The 14683-nt window shown below is 36.7% G+C and overlaps 1 protein-coding gene across 3 annotated transcripts in view; it reads left to right on the top strand.

Moving 5' to 3' along the window:
• The first annotated feature begins 566 nt into the window (after window positions 1–566).
• The window catches only part of LOC131972874 (suppressor of tumorigenicity 7 protein homolog), a 97302-nt gene continuing 83185 nt past the window's right edge, over window positions 567–14683 (top strand). For 2 of the 3 annotated variants that reach the window (XM_059334649.1, XM_059334648.1), the window contains exon 1: window positions 567–781. The gene's annotated coding sequence lies outside the window, so the exon portion shown is untranslated. The remainder of the gene's footprint in view (window positions 782–14683) is intronic. The other variant, XM_059334646.1, reaches the window with a different exon arrangement.

The following is a 14683-nucleotide window of genomic DNA, read 5'->3' as shown; positions in this document are numbered from 1 at the left end:
GTAGCTGTACAAAAAAATAAAATAAAATTGTGCAGGGGACATGTCCCCTGTGTCCCTTATTTTGGTCTTGCCCTTTTTCGTCTAAGTTCTGGAAAGATATTTGTAACTTCCTTTTTTTTTCAATTGAACCTAATTTGTCCCTTTGTTTTGAAAATATACTGTTTGGTTTCACTGACTTCCCATAGACAAAAAAACATCAATATTACATTATAAATCTAATTATACTATTGGCAAAATATCACATACATAAATCTCGATACACAAAAAAAAATCCCCTCTTTTCTATATTTATAAGTGAAACCAAGCAGTATATTAATTCTATTAAAGACTCTACTAATTTGAAAGCTGCTAAAACTCTGAATATTTGTAATTTTTATAATATTTTTGTATGACAACCTCTTTATGATTTATTGAAACCCCCTGGCGACGTTCTGATGTATTTTTTTGTATTACACCCCACCCAACTGCCTTAATAAAGTTTATTTAAAAAATAAATAAATAAATAAATAAATAAAAAAAATGTCCCCTGTGTCCCCCCAAAATTACGTCCGTGGGTGAATCCGTGACAGCGACACCTTGAGGCGGCGACAGGAAGTGTCCAGGTTAGCGAGCCGGTGGCTAACTGTTAGCTAACGCTAGCTGAGCCAGCCCCGTCTGCAGACACGTCTACACAGTCTGCTGCTGGAGCTGCTGGATACTAGACACATGTTAAAACTGCTGCTGGAAGAAATGCTAGCAACGAATAAGGATTTCAGTGGTTTTCACACGAACACAAATTGAGGTAAGCTCATAAACACACTGACACACATGTCGCTTTAACGATCCTCCAGACGCCATTCACACTTTAGAAAAAGTTTTCAGCCAGCTCTTGTTAGCAGTTAGCTCGCAGGATGAGTGGCTAACACTTAGCACTCCAAGTTTAAATGGAAATGCTTGGAAACGTGCGTGGCTTATGTTAAATGCATAGAGGAGCGACAATAAGATGTTCCGAGCTACCATGTTGTTTTTTTAGTTCTCCTTGTCAGGCACCAGGTCAAAAAGACAGAGTGGTGTGTTGTTTTTAATTCTCTCCATCAGGCAATATCACAATGTTTCTACTTCATGCTGTCTGTTAGAAATAATCTGTTATTCTGTCTGTTTTCTATCTCTGTGCATGGGGATCACTATCTGATTGACTAGGTCATTATCTAATTTGTGTGTGTCCTCTTTATGCATTTATAGATTAATCATGTAAGATGCTTTTGATACAATGATCATGTACTAATATTGTTTTAAACCTATGGTTACTCTAAATACATTTATTTTATCTGCCTAAACTTTCTGTGTCCTATTTAGAGTCAGATATATATTTTTTTGTGATTATAGAATCTTACTCTAAATGGGATACGGAAAGTTTAGGCAGATAAAATAAATGTATCTAGAGTAATCATAGTTTTAAAACAACATTAGTACATGATCATTGTATCAAAAGCAACTTACATGATTAATCTATAAATGCACACACACAGTTAGTGAATTACGCAGGCACAGACAGTGACCTAGTCAATCAGATAGTGATCCCCATGCACAGAGACAGAAAACAGAGACAGAATAACAGATTATTTCTAACATTGTCTCATTCATAAACAGACTTTAACCCTCTGGAGTCTCCAAAAGCTCCAAATCCAGACTTCTTCATCACATCCAGACTAGAAAACAAAGCAGCGTGGAGCCCTACTGTAAATTTACCTCTAAAGTTCTGGCTGTAAACTCCATGAGGCCAGTTTCAGTTTGATGATGATATACCAAGTAAAACTGGAGACAAGCTCAAATATATTTAGTATCAAATGATAGAACTGGATGGAACCCTCTTATATGTTAGATTTGCAACCTTTGTCCATGTTTGCAATATTTAAAATTCTTTATTCAGCATGATAGTGTTTTGAAAGTGAAAAAAAAAAGATTCAAAATCACATTTTATGTTGAACTAAAGGACTAAAAAAGACACAAAATGACTAAAAAAAGACACAAAACGACCAAAAAAAGACACAAATTTATGAAAAAAAGGCACAGAATGGCCAAAAAAGGCAACAAAATAACTAAAAAATACATAGCAAAAGTGACAAAATGACCAAAAGACACAAAATAAGTAAAAAAGGCCAAAATTGTTACGCTATTCTAGTCCCACTAGAATAAAAACCAGAGTTGGATGACAGGATCACGCACAATCACAAGATCACATTTATGTTGGTTTTTCTTTGTTTCTTTTTGGTTCAAAATGTTGACCCACTAATTCAGAATAAAAAATCTATTATTATTAGGTCATATAGGTGAAAAAAAATATATCAACATGGCATTTAAACATTTTTTAATGAATGAATGTAAGCCCCGACTTGGATCCCAAGTTTACCCGTTTAGATTTTACAGAAATTGTAGAAAACTAGACTTCCCTTGTGTGCTAACATGATCTGCAGATTTGGGCTTTTATTAAAGTCTAGGGAATTTTAAAAAAACATCACATGCCATTGCTTTTAAGATGGGGAATATAAGCCCTAACTTGGATCACAAGTTTGTCACTGCTTGTTAGCCTTGTGGACCATATCCAGATAATACATCTACAAAATTGGCCCAGTACAGTTTATTGTGTTGCAGCACAATCCTTGCAACAAACTGAGGTCAAATTATGTTGCATCACCAGTTTAACTTAGAAAACAGAGTGTTAAATGCATATTCCCATACGTTTAAGCATATAAGATATGTTGTCAATACATTTTTGATTGCACAAGCGTGAAAATAAAAACGTGTCCCAACAACTCACTTTCACATTTTGGTCCATCTTGCCTTTGATATCTGAGTTTGTTTCATATCTACTTCTGTACAGTCCATCAATTAGTAATGTGACTTATAAATACAGTAAGACATACGGCAGGGATGGGCAACTTAAATGTTGCAGGGGGCCACAATTTTAACACTTACTTAACCAGATATGATGAAACTGCAATTTTAAATATGTTTACAGTGCAGTAACTTAACATATTTCATGCTCAAATGCATGTATAACAGTATAAATAGGAATACAAAAGGTTTGAAGCAAATAAAAAATAACCACTTAGTGTGATTTCTTTTTTTATCAGTGCAAGAACAGCAGACCAACATTAATTGCAAGAAGTAATTTTGTGCATTTTTACACTGCACTATTAAGATTTCATGCTCAAATGCATGTAGTTGTACTGAGGGCCACTTCAAGTGAGGGTGTGGGCCGTATGCGGCCCCCGGGCCTCCAGTTCGTTTCGTTTCGTGTCCGTTTATTTCGGTCAATAAATGTCATTAAAAGAGAAGTAACAAACCATAAAAAAACATTAATCAAAGTCAACAATAAGTGAACAGAGAAAGAAAATTGATAATACACATTTGGACCGAAAAGGCTGAAGAATAGCTTATTACGCCTACCCTGTTACAACTCAAGTTAACTCAAAAATTAGAAATGTACAATCTGTTATTTATTTATAAAAGAAATAAGCAGTCACAAAAGAGAGAAAAGAAAGAAGCTGCTGCTTGATTTTTCTTTTTCCTAAATAGTAGCCGCATAGAACGTGTCACCACTCATTACTCTAACTTGTATAAATTAATCATCCTATTTTTAAGTACTTTTTTGAATAAGTTAATGGTATAATGGCAAGTTTTTAAGTCTTTCTCCAATTTGTTCCATAAATGAACAGCTGTTACCGTGGTGCATCGTGATCTGGTGTTGGTTCTGGTTTTTAACTTTATAAATATATACACCCCTCTGAAATTATAATGGCTTTGTCTTAGATTAAACATTTTCTGAATACAATCAGGCAGCATGTTGTTGTTAATTTTGAACATAAACTGTGCTATTTTGAAATCCACTAGTTCTTTGAATTTGAGTTCATTTCAGTTGCCCGTCCTTGACATATGGTGTCTTTGGTGATGATTAATTGATGGACAGTATATAAGAAAACTGGAAGTGACTAAAGAAACCACTCTGATAAAGGTGAGATAGCCAAAAACTGAGAAAAAGAGTTGCGAAACCTGTTGTAATTTTAATGGCCTTGCACTGAAGCTCACACTGTCCATATATTTTTGCATCCTCTGTGCTTATAATGCGTTTGTGTTGCATAAGTCATGATCACACATCCAGCAAAATCTCACACGATCTCTTTTGAGTTACTTTAAGATCCTGTTGAATTATCATGTTAAAGGTTGAATGAGCTAGACCGTTCACATTGTGTCGTTTATCTCCGCTTGTTAGCCTCGTGGACCTCGAGTGTTTTCCTCTGCTCGGCATATATTCAGCGGTCTAGTTGGCATTATGTGTCGCCTTGCTTTCACAGCAGCAAGTGATGAGTCTCCTGTGACTGTGTGCTGAGCAGCAGATGGAAGAATGTGCTCTTTCAGAAAGCCAGCTGGCTCTAAGTTGGAGAGGGCAGGAGAGCCTCGGGCACACATGGGCTGGTTGAGGAGTCTTAATAGTAGTACATGTGTTAGAGCTGAGCAGTCATAACCAGAAGCATGGGCGTCGCAGGCTTGTGTGTCAGGCTTAATGTAGCATTCGTGCCTAGGTCTCTCAACTTGTCACTTCTTGTAGAGGAAAGGTGTTAATGTACAGAGTGTATACTGCTGGTGCCTTCTGAATTGGCTGTCTGACAAAACCAAGAACTCCTACACAAGTCTGGATGAGCATAGAAGAGGATCTTTAGAGTTTATATTCAGAAATTGCTCTGATAAAGATTACAGAAGAGATGTTAAGTCATCATCATATAGCCTATCCAATATCAAAAGCCATTTCCTGGCAATAGACAACACTGGGAAATGTGAACAAGCGTTGGAAATACAATAATCCCTATTACTTCTTAGTGGATATGATTAAAACGATCGTTTTAGCTGATATTGTTACTGCTACTGTTCTTTTTTTAACCCTTTGATGCACAACATGGGTCAAAAATGACCCTCATTCATTTCCCATGTTATTTAATGCTTGCTGTGTGTATCTTTTGATATCAACTTATTTTATGGTTGAATATTCCAAGTATTCTTTAAATATCTTGTTGATAACAGATCATTATTTCCATTTTGCCTCTCATACTTTATGAATATTTTTTTTTTGTATTATTACATAGCTAACTACTTGGCTAAGTAGCTTGCTAAGCTAACTACTTAGCCAAGAAGTTAGCTAAGTAGTTAGCTTAGCAAGCTACTTAGCTAAATACTTAGCCAAGAAGTTAGCTAAGTAGTTAGCTTAGCAAGCTACTTTGCTAAATACTTAGCCAAGAAGTTAGCTAAGAAGTTAGCTTAGCAAGCTACTTCGCCAAGGAGTTGGCTAAGAATGAATTATGATTGAATATTCCAAGTATTCTTTAAATATCTTGTTGATAACAGATCATTATTTCTATTTTGCTTCATACTTTATGAAGAAATCTTTGTTTGTATTATTACATAGCTAACTACTTGGCTAAGTAGCTTGCTAAGCTAACTACTTAGCCAAGAAGTTACTTAAGTAGTTAACTTAGCAAGCTACTTAGCTAAACACTTAGCCAAGAAGTTAGCTAAGAAATTAGCTTAGCTAGCTACTTAGCCAAGAAGTTAGCTAAGTAGTTAGCTTAGCAAGCTACTTAAATGTAAAAATTAAATAATGGATATGGGTCATTTTTCACCCATGTTGTGCATTAGAGTAGTGACACAAAAAGGGATTTTATTAAAAAATGAATAAAGGAAAACACAAAATTAGGATGTATGATGATCAAAAACAAACTAACTGAGAAAAACCTGGAATACTGAATGATGCAAATAATTTATTGCAAAGATATAGAACATAAAAAGTCATGCATATCGGGTGACTTTAGACCCATGTTGTGCATCAAAGGGTTAAGTGCGAGCTTGTTTACTGTGGTTGTGTCAGCCCATAACCTAATTTTAATGCTGTCTACACAACCAGTCAGGGTCTTAAATCATCTCCTGCTAAAATGGCAGGTAGATGTGTGGGCCAAGGTTCAGCTGTGATCACACATCAGGCTGCTTATTAAGGCAGTTACTTTATTTGTGAATGTCTATATTAAATAGTCTTTTACAGCGTCAAACCTTTACAATAAAACAAGGCTTCTTCAGTTTATGGTGAATCATCAGTTGTAAAACATAAAAAAGTCAGATTGAGCACCCCAGCATGGTGTCAAAGTTCTGTCAAAAGCCTATTAGGTATTTCGGCAGGGGGAATTTTCTTCTGACAGCTGGTGAGTCGAGATGTAAATTTTTGTCATTATGTACAACAGCAGCAGATTTTCATAATCAAATAAACCTTAGGCGCTGCTGAACTGTGTAATGAGTATGTAGACTCAGACGGACGAATATCCATTATTAGATATGCTGCGTTATTTCCATGCTGCCACATCATTAAGGCAAAATGGAGTTTTTGACCTTGGTTGCGTGTAGTTTCAGCATTTGCCTCCCTTTATCAGATTTGAATAATGACATGCAGGTAATCGCTCTCTGCTGCAAATGTTATTCCAGGTAGCTTCACGGTGGGATGTGTTGGATGGAAGTGAAAAGCCGCAGCTTCTCTGTATCTAGACTGACCTTGTGTTACAGAGTTACAAGTTACATTCATGACTTTCACTTCCTCTTCCTCATTTATCACCAGTCATAGAAGTGTGGAAATCCCCCTCAAACTATCAGTAGTTTATAACATCAACCACTTTCTCTCAATTTGACTGTTTACTATAGTTGGTGGTTTCTTGCTTCTCTCATAAGGACTTTTGGCATCCACTAAAGAACTTGCCTGGTCTTGTTACGGGCATACACTTTAATTTGCAATAGCTTATATAACGGCAGGGGAGAGACATAACCCCCTTAAGGAATAAGGCAAAGTCTGTGTGAGGCTACCATTTCATATCCTCTTTTTATTTGATTTTTAGTTGTGTCGTTGTTGAATATTGGCATTAAACATTTTGATGCACTCCATTGAGAGAGTGAGGACAGAACTTTGACATTTTTCATTGATGTTTTTACGTGAGATCAAACTTCAATGCAACTGCCAAAAAGATATATTCGTAACCTTGTGTTTTGTGTCCAACTGGAAAACAGGAAATTCTTAGATTAGACCGATTAGATAGTAAGCAATGAGTCCGTTGTTTATTCTGGGAGACACAGATGTCACCCCTTCAGACTGAAGCTTTGGCCTGGTTTAAATCTGTGTGTGTTGACAGTCTGAACAGATCAGAATCAGTTATCAGACTGGATCTGTGACCAACTTGAGTTTAATACACCGTAGGGCTGCACGATTAATCAAATTTTAATCGTGATCACGATTTTGGCCGCCACGATTAAATTAACCTGATCGTCGGCGATATTTCCATTTTAAAATGCGGCTCTCCTGTATATCTAATCAAGCACTTTCTACACCAGTAGTCCACCAACCACCAGGGGGCGAACACATAGTTAAGGTTTCATGTAGCTGCCTAAGAAAATAACAAGCGAGCGCTAAGCAGGATGTGGCGTAGTACTCGACGCCACAACAATACGCGCCATTTGTAAAAGCCGGCGAAACAGTGTTGCCAACTTAGTGACTTTGTTGCTATATTTTGCAACTTTTCAGACCCCCTTAGTGACTATTTTTCAAAAAAAGCGACTGGCGTCAAATCCAGCGACTTTTTCTGGTGTTGTTGGAGACTTTTGGAGACTCGTTCTTACTCTAAGATTATTAAAAAAGACACAGAATTACCAAAAAAGACACAAAATTACCAAAAAAAGACACAGAATTACCAAAAAAGACACAAAATGATCAAAGAAAGACATATAAAAGACACAAAATGACCAAAAAAGACAGAATTACCAAAAAAAGAGACAAAATTATTTAAAAAAAAGACACACAATTATTAAAAAAAGACACAAAATTACTTTAAAAAGTAATTAAAGGGACCTTCCACACACAACACGGTAAAATGCCATTCATATAAAACTCACATTAAATGAGGTGAGTTCACCAGCTCACCAAATGAAGAAATCATGGAAAGTTGGAGCACCGCGCCTTCACTGTCATGTTAAATTTCCTGTGTAAATGTTGCAGCAGTCGGGTAATGAGCTAATCAGTTTTACAACTTTATCTAACAGAGTGGATCTTTGAGTATATGCAGAAAGACCAGTTGCCATAGCAATAACACGGCAAAAACAGGAGGCTGAAAGTCATGTCCTTTACTTAAAATGCAGCATATCTTGTGTGTGCATTGCACTGAGGAGTATTTAGGCTGCTGTCAGTGGCTGTCCTGCTATCTGTACAGCTTTTATCATGGGCTTCTCCCTCTGTATGGCAGTGTTAAGTAGTGGCTCTAGAAAAAAGATTTTGCTCCAACCCAAACCTCTTCTGTCAGTGTTTCAGATAGCTAAAAGTGCTTCTGCTCAGTTTGATGCCATCTATGTTTGGCTGAGATATAGATAAGATATGTTGGCACTACATGTTTGTTTGCACAAGAAAGAAAATAAAATGTGTTGCACAACTCTAACCCACTACACAACTCGTACATTTTCATCTATCTTGCCTTTGTCAGTGTGGTGTCTAAGTTTGTTTCATATTTCCTTTTATGCAGTCCATGGGGCTCAAACTCGCGGCCCGTGGGCCAATTGCGGCCCTCGTGACGATATTTTGTGGCCCTCACCTTGATATGAAAGTTTAATGTGAGTTTTATATGAATGGCACTTTACGGTGTTGTGTGTGGAAGGTCCCTGTAATTACTTTTTTGGTTAATTTGTGTCTTTTTTTGGTCATTTTGTGTCTTTTTAAAAAAATTATTTTGTGTCTTTTTAATAATTGTGTCTTTTTTAATAATTTAGTGTCTTTTTTGGTAATTCTGTGTATTTTTTGGTCATTTTGTATCTTTTTAAAAATAATTTTGTGTCATTTTGTGTCGTTTTTTTAATAATTTTGTGTCTTTTGTGGTAATTCTGTGTCTTTTTGTGTCATTTTTAAAATAATTTTGTGTCTTTTTTTTATAATTTTATGTCTTTTTATAATTTTGTGTCTTTTTCGGGTCATTTTGTGTCTTTTTTTTATAATTTTGTGTCTTTTTGGTAATTCTGAGTCTTTTTTTTCTGTCATTTTATGTGTTTTTTTGGTCATTTTGATCCTGCCTCCAGCGGCCCCCAAGTAATTTGAGTTTGAGCCCCCTGAATTAGACACAGTAAGTCATATCGTGTCTTCGGTGATCTATGAGTCTAATGACTCTGAAAACTGGAAATGACTGAAGAAAACCACTCTGATAATGGCAATATAGCCAAAAACACTTTGTGTGGACTTGCTGTGAAGCTCACACAGGCCTCCACCTCATATTCCCATGTTAGTAACCCCACCATCATCCATAAACTTCTGCATCCTGTGTGCTTATAGTGCAGAGTTTGTGTTGCGTGAATAATGATTCTGAGGCAAATTCTCACACCAGCATTTGCATTTCTCTTGAAGTTCACGTTGAACTTGCACGTTAAAGGTTGAGCCCAGCTGAGCGTAAAGGAGCTAGACCCCATGCATTACTGTGAAGATTGCTTAAATTCCTCAATAAGCTGTTTGTCGCACAGTCGCCGAAAATGATTTGTCCTCGACTCCGGATGGAATAGGCATTATAATTTGATGTGCAGCCATAAGACTCAAAAGGTCAGAGCAGAAAGGGAGATTTACTGACCATTTTGTGGCACCATATAACAGCTTTTGGAGTAGTGCTGACGGTGAGGAAACAGCATGTGATGCTTCTTTATGTTTTTGTGGAGAATGCTGGCAGACTCTGCCTTGAAGACCACTGATGGTAACTTGTATGTGGGTTCAGACAGAACCCTGCAGGGCATTTTTCCCAGGCTTCATATTCCCCACAGAATTAATTCATGCATTTGAAATAAAATCTCTTTGAAGACCGGATTTTTTGTAACTGCAAAAAGATTCCAACATTGTCAGTCTGGGATGTGGCAGTAAAGCCTCTATATAAAGAACAAGGTCAATCCACAGCTCTAGAAACAAGGAATTATCTTTGAAAATACATAAAAAAGACCAAGAAAGTATAGGCATATTTTTTTTTTGCCGCGTAACAGTGAAGTAAGAAAAACATTGGCATACATCACACTGAGGTGAAGTGTTGTAATCCAAGTGAAAATCAAGACGCAGTACAAAAGTAAGAATACAAAGAAGCCCTTTAAACCTCAGAAGTCCAGGAGATTTTGGTTCAAATTTGTCAACTTCCTATGCATTCATTTCTGTCTCTGTTTATCATCTTTCAGTCTGTCCTTACATCACATGCATGGCTCCTTTTTCTACACACAAACTTGGCTATCTGTCAGATTTTTCATTTTATTTTAATTAACAAAGTATAAAGCTGCAAAGAAACCGAAAATACAAACAAAAGACACAGGTGTCTTTGGAAATGTATCGTTTTTTTTTTTTTTTACCATTTATATACATCAAAACAGCAGAAAAAATAATAAATAATAAAACAACAAAACAGTCTATTTGCATGTAAATTAAAAATAGTAATAGTTTTCATTGTAGAAAGAAAATTCACATTTTAAAAATGGTCTAGAAACATAAATGGCACACTGAAAGCTCCTATGATTGCACTTTAACTGGCTTTCTCAGCTTGTCTACATATCATATATAAATAAAGTTATTACTGTAAATAAACATGTGTATTTTCAATAAATAGATGCACTCCAGAGGGTTAAGTTAGCTGACGCACACAGACGTAGCAAATATTCACCACAAAGCCAGATCAGACTGGTCAGGAGCCTTTATTTAGAACTTGTGCTCTGCTTTGGTAACTTGATCTCATCCAGAAATGTCTGCCCTACCTTTGACAGGGCAGGCCGCCCTAAACTTGCTTGGGGAAAAAAAAAAAATCTCTGCAATCAAAGTGTGTTTTTCATCCACTTTCTGTCTGCGTTCAATCAGCTGTACCCGTTGAGAACATCCACACGAGAAAGCCTGGATCACCCGTTAGACTTTTGCACCTTGAAGCTCCCGAAGTGGTAATTCAAGACAAACACTCCCAAGCCCTCACAGCTGGCCCTCTAATATCTGACCCACCGTGCCAGTAAAAGGTTCTGGCCAAATGAGGGAAAAGGTCAAGGCTGCTGTGAAAGCTCCTTGTCAGTACAAAATGTCAGAGACACTGTTATTGAAGTAAGAGATGAGGTGAATCCAGGTAAAAGCCTTTTATAAGACCCATATCTTAATCTAAAGCAGTCTTGAAGGATGAGAGCCAGATAGGGATAAGCTGAGAAACTTATGGACTTAGAAAAAAGAAAGAGATTTTTTTTTTTTTTTTTTTAAAGCTTAGTCAAAGTCGAACTCGGGACTGCAAACGGGGCTGTAGAGGGACATTACTGAGGGTGCTTTCACACTTTTGTAACTTGAACCTCACAATGCTTCGGACCAGACGACCGAATAGAGACCACCTGAAAAGATGAGTCCAAGTCCGCTTCTAGGTGGTCTCTGTTGTGGCAAACGAGCCGACCGTAGGATTTTATGATGGAGGATATTTGAATTCTAGCATGATTTCAAAAGTTAAGCTACTAATAAATTCATCTGGTGATCGAATATCTTGTTCAAGAATCAATATGACCCTAAATCAGGGATTCCCAAAGTGTGGTACGTGGACCCCCAGGGGTGCACGGGCTGCCTCTAGGGGGTGCACGAGATAAAAAATGTAATGGTGGTCTGATAATTACACAATTAATTTTTTTTCCCCCCACACAATAAAGATGTGTAAATAAACATTTCCTTTGTAAAATATAAAATCAAAAACTATAATATTAATAAATGCAGGCTATTTAAATGCACTTCATCTTAAAATGAAGAGCAGAAGCAGTTATTTTTGTCCAACGCGGCTCAAAATATTATAACATTTTCCCAACTTATGTGCTTTCTGCCTCTGATCCTGAGCCTGTCGTCATCCTCTTTGCTCTTAAAAGTGGAAGTTTGCGCATAACTTAATGGCATTATATTGAAACTGATACTGTGTTACAGATGAATTCAAATGCAAGAGCTCATTGTTGTGATCTTGATTATTTTATTATGTGTGTTCTGGTCATTTGAGCATGATTAAACATGCCGCCTTTAATATGGCTATAAAAAAAGCTTGTTGCATTTTTTTTTTTTTTTTTTTTTTTTTGAAGGGGGTGCGTCAACCCGGTTGGGACATAGAAGGTGGTGCACGGCTAAAAAACTTTGGGAACCGCTGCCCTAAATTGATCTGTATAAATCTATGTTTATACACTATTTCTGCCTGTGGACGTTTATACACCAACAAAGTACACTTCAAGTCCATTAAAAAGTGTTTGACAGCGATCCCACAGTATTAAGCCCCATATCATTACTGTACCAGATGCCTCCTTTTTATCCCGTCTCTATCTGTTAGTCATTATGTAGAACATGTGGTCGATTAACAGCCAAAGAGCAAAGCAGTGGTCTGAAAAAGATGCTGGGTGGGCGGCACATATCTTCCGCATTGGGAACAATTTAAAAAAGATGCAGGCACTCAGCAAAAATGCTATAGGGGACACTCAGTCTAATAATACTGCTCCAATAATAAGTTGTTTCTTTGTGAGCTATTTGCGGTGTTAAAGTGCTACATAAACGTCTGTCAGATACCACAGTTTGGTCCTGATAATGCAGGAAGACATTCACCCAAACAGTCCAATCAAGTTCACATTGTTACTATTACTGGATACTAGATGGTCTTAAAACTAGCCTCTCTGTCTGCAGAACATAGTGCTGTTTCACAAGATGATGACTTGCAACCAGCAGCATTCATCTTACACTTATCATTTACAGAAAGATGTGTGATTGTGGCTAAGGATGGGCCAATTATTGTCCCTTATCTGATTTGGGTTTTTTTTTTAGAATATTTTATTTTTCAGGTTTCAATTCAACAAGATATACACTACTGGTCAAAAGTTTTAGAACACACCAACTTTTCCAGAATTTAATTGAAAATGATGCAGTTTAATGTCTCAGTGTACTCTGAAATTAATGCACATTTGCAACATTTAAAATTCTTTATTGCGCATGATAGTGTTTTGAAAATAAAAAAAAGATTCAAAATCACATTTTATGTCGAACTAAAGGACTAAATAAAGACACAAAATGACCAAAAAAAAGACACAAAATGACAAAAAAAGACCCCAAAAGACACAAAATGACTTACAAAGACATGAAAAGAATTCAAAAATGGACAAAATAGCCCAAGACTCCATAGAGTTAAGTTGTTAACCCATTTCTTGTTCCCTGAAAAAAGGCCTACTTGTATAATTCTGAAATGTACATTATTTTTCAGTTTTGTTTAAGCTTACCTTTTTTATTTACCTCTGGCAGTTCACCACTTACCTTTGTACCCTTTCAAGCTGTTCATTTGACTTGAACTGCTTGAATTTCAATAAAAAATGGAAAAATTGGGGTGTTCTAAAACTTTTGACCGGTAGTGTACATTAAAACACAAACACACAACTCCAAACCCCTTCCCCAACCCATCCACAAACTGGAAAGACAGAGGAGGACAAAAAATAAATAGATAAATACAATTAATAAATAATGAAAATAATATTAATAATGATATAAAATTGTGGCTGGGGAGAGGGGCGCCTGGAATGCCCTGCTTAACCTGCTGCCCCCGCGACCCGGCCCCGGATAAGCGGAAGAGAATGGATGGATGGATGGATGAAAATAATAATAATATTGAATAAAAAAAAACCTGTAAAGTTTTGTGCATAACCAAGTGCAGTGTAGTGGAATGAAGCCTCTTCTATACTACATCTAAAACACAGGTTGGATATCTCAGGTTTATGTCATTTCTGTGGCGTAAGATAGGTTTGATGAAGAAAGTTATAATAAGTCAGCCTCTATCTGGAATTAAGAGTGGCCCTTATCTGATTTGTGAAGTCACGAGTAAGACACTGCTGAAGGACACTCAGCTGCCACAAATGGGTTTTTTAACGCTTTATAATAAGGTCCTTAATAACCATTAATTAACAAGTAATAAGGCATTGTTCTCGCTTTAGATCCGGTAGTTGCAAAAAGCATAGTTAACTTATAGTTAACTTATAATAGATGATCAATAAAGTATATTTTAATATCAATAAGCAAACAAAATAAGATTTATAAAGGCATGGCAAAGACATAATGGGTGGGTCATGGGTGTTTATAATGCCATTTTTTAACATTTATATAAGTTTATAAACACACAATAATGTTAATAAGCATCTTGTAAGGACTTACAAGGGCCTTATTACTTGTTAATTAATGGTTATTACAAGGACCTTAATATAAAGCGTTACCCACAAATGGTTAAAGCTTGGCAACACTGATCGGCCCTGACAGAAAACCTATTTGTTAATCCCAAGTATCCATTTCTGTCACCGTTTCTAAGTTACCGTGTGACTTTTGAGTTCAGCTGTTCTGAACCTGAGAATGAGAAATGCACTTTTGCAGAACATCTGGCTGAATAATGAAGGCATAACCTCTGTCATCCCACCACAGCAGAACGGTGACTTAAGGTGCCGGAGCCATTAACAAATAGAAAAATAAACTCTGTACAATGTGGAGGAGATTAATCAGACGGGGCTAACAGCCACAGCCGGATGCTTGTTATTTTAACAGCCTCCGTTCCTCACCCTGACTTTCTGCTTTGCATACGGAGACAGTTTGATGAATGACCTGTCC

Source organism: Centropristis striata, chromosome 6, assembly GCF_030273125.1.
Source record: "Centropristis striata isolate RG_2023a ecotype Rhode Island chromosome 6, C.striata_1.0, whole genome shotgun sequence".
NCBI lineage: Eukaryota > Metazoa > Chordata > Actinopteri > Perciformes > Serranidae > Centropristis > Centropristis striata.
The sequence above is the reverse complement of the archived record's forward strand: the minus strand, read 5'-3'. Positions and strand labels throughout refer to the sequence as shown.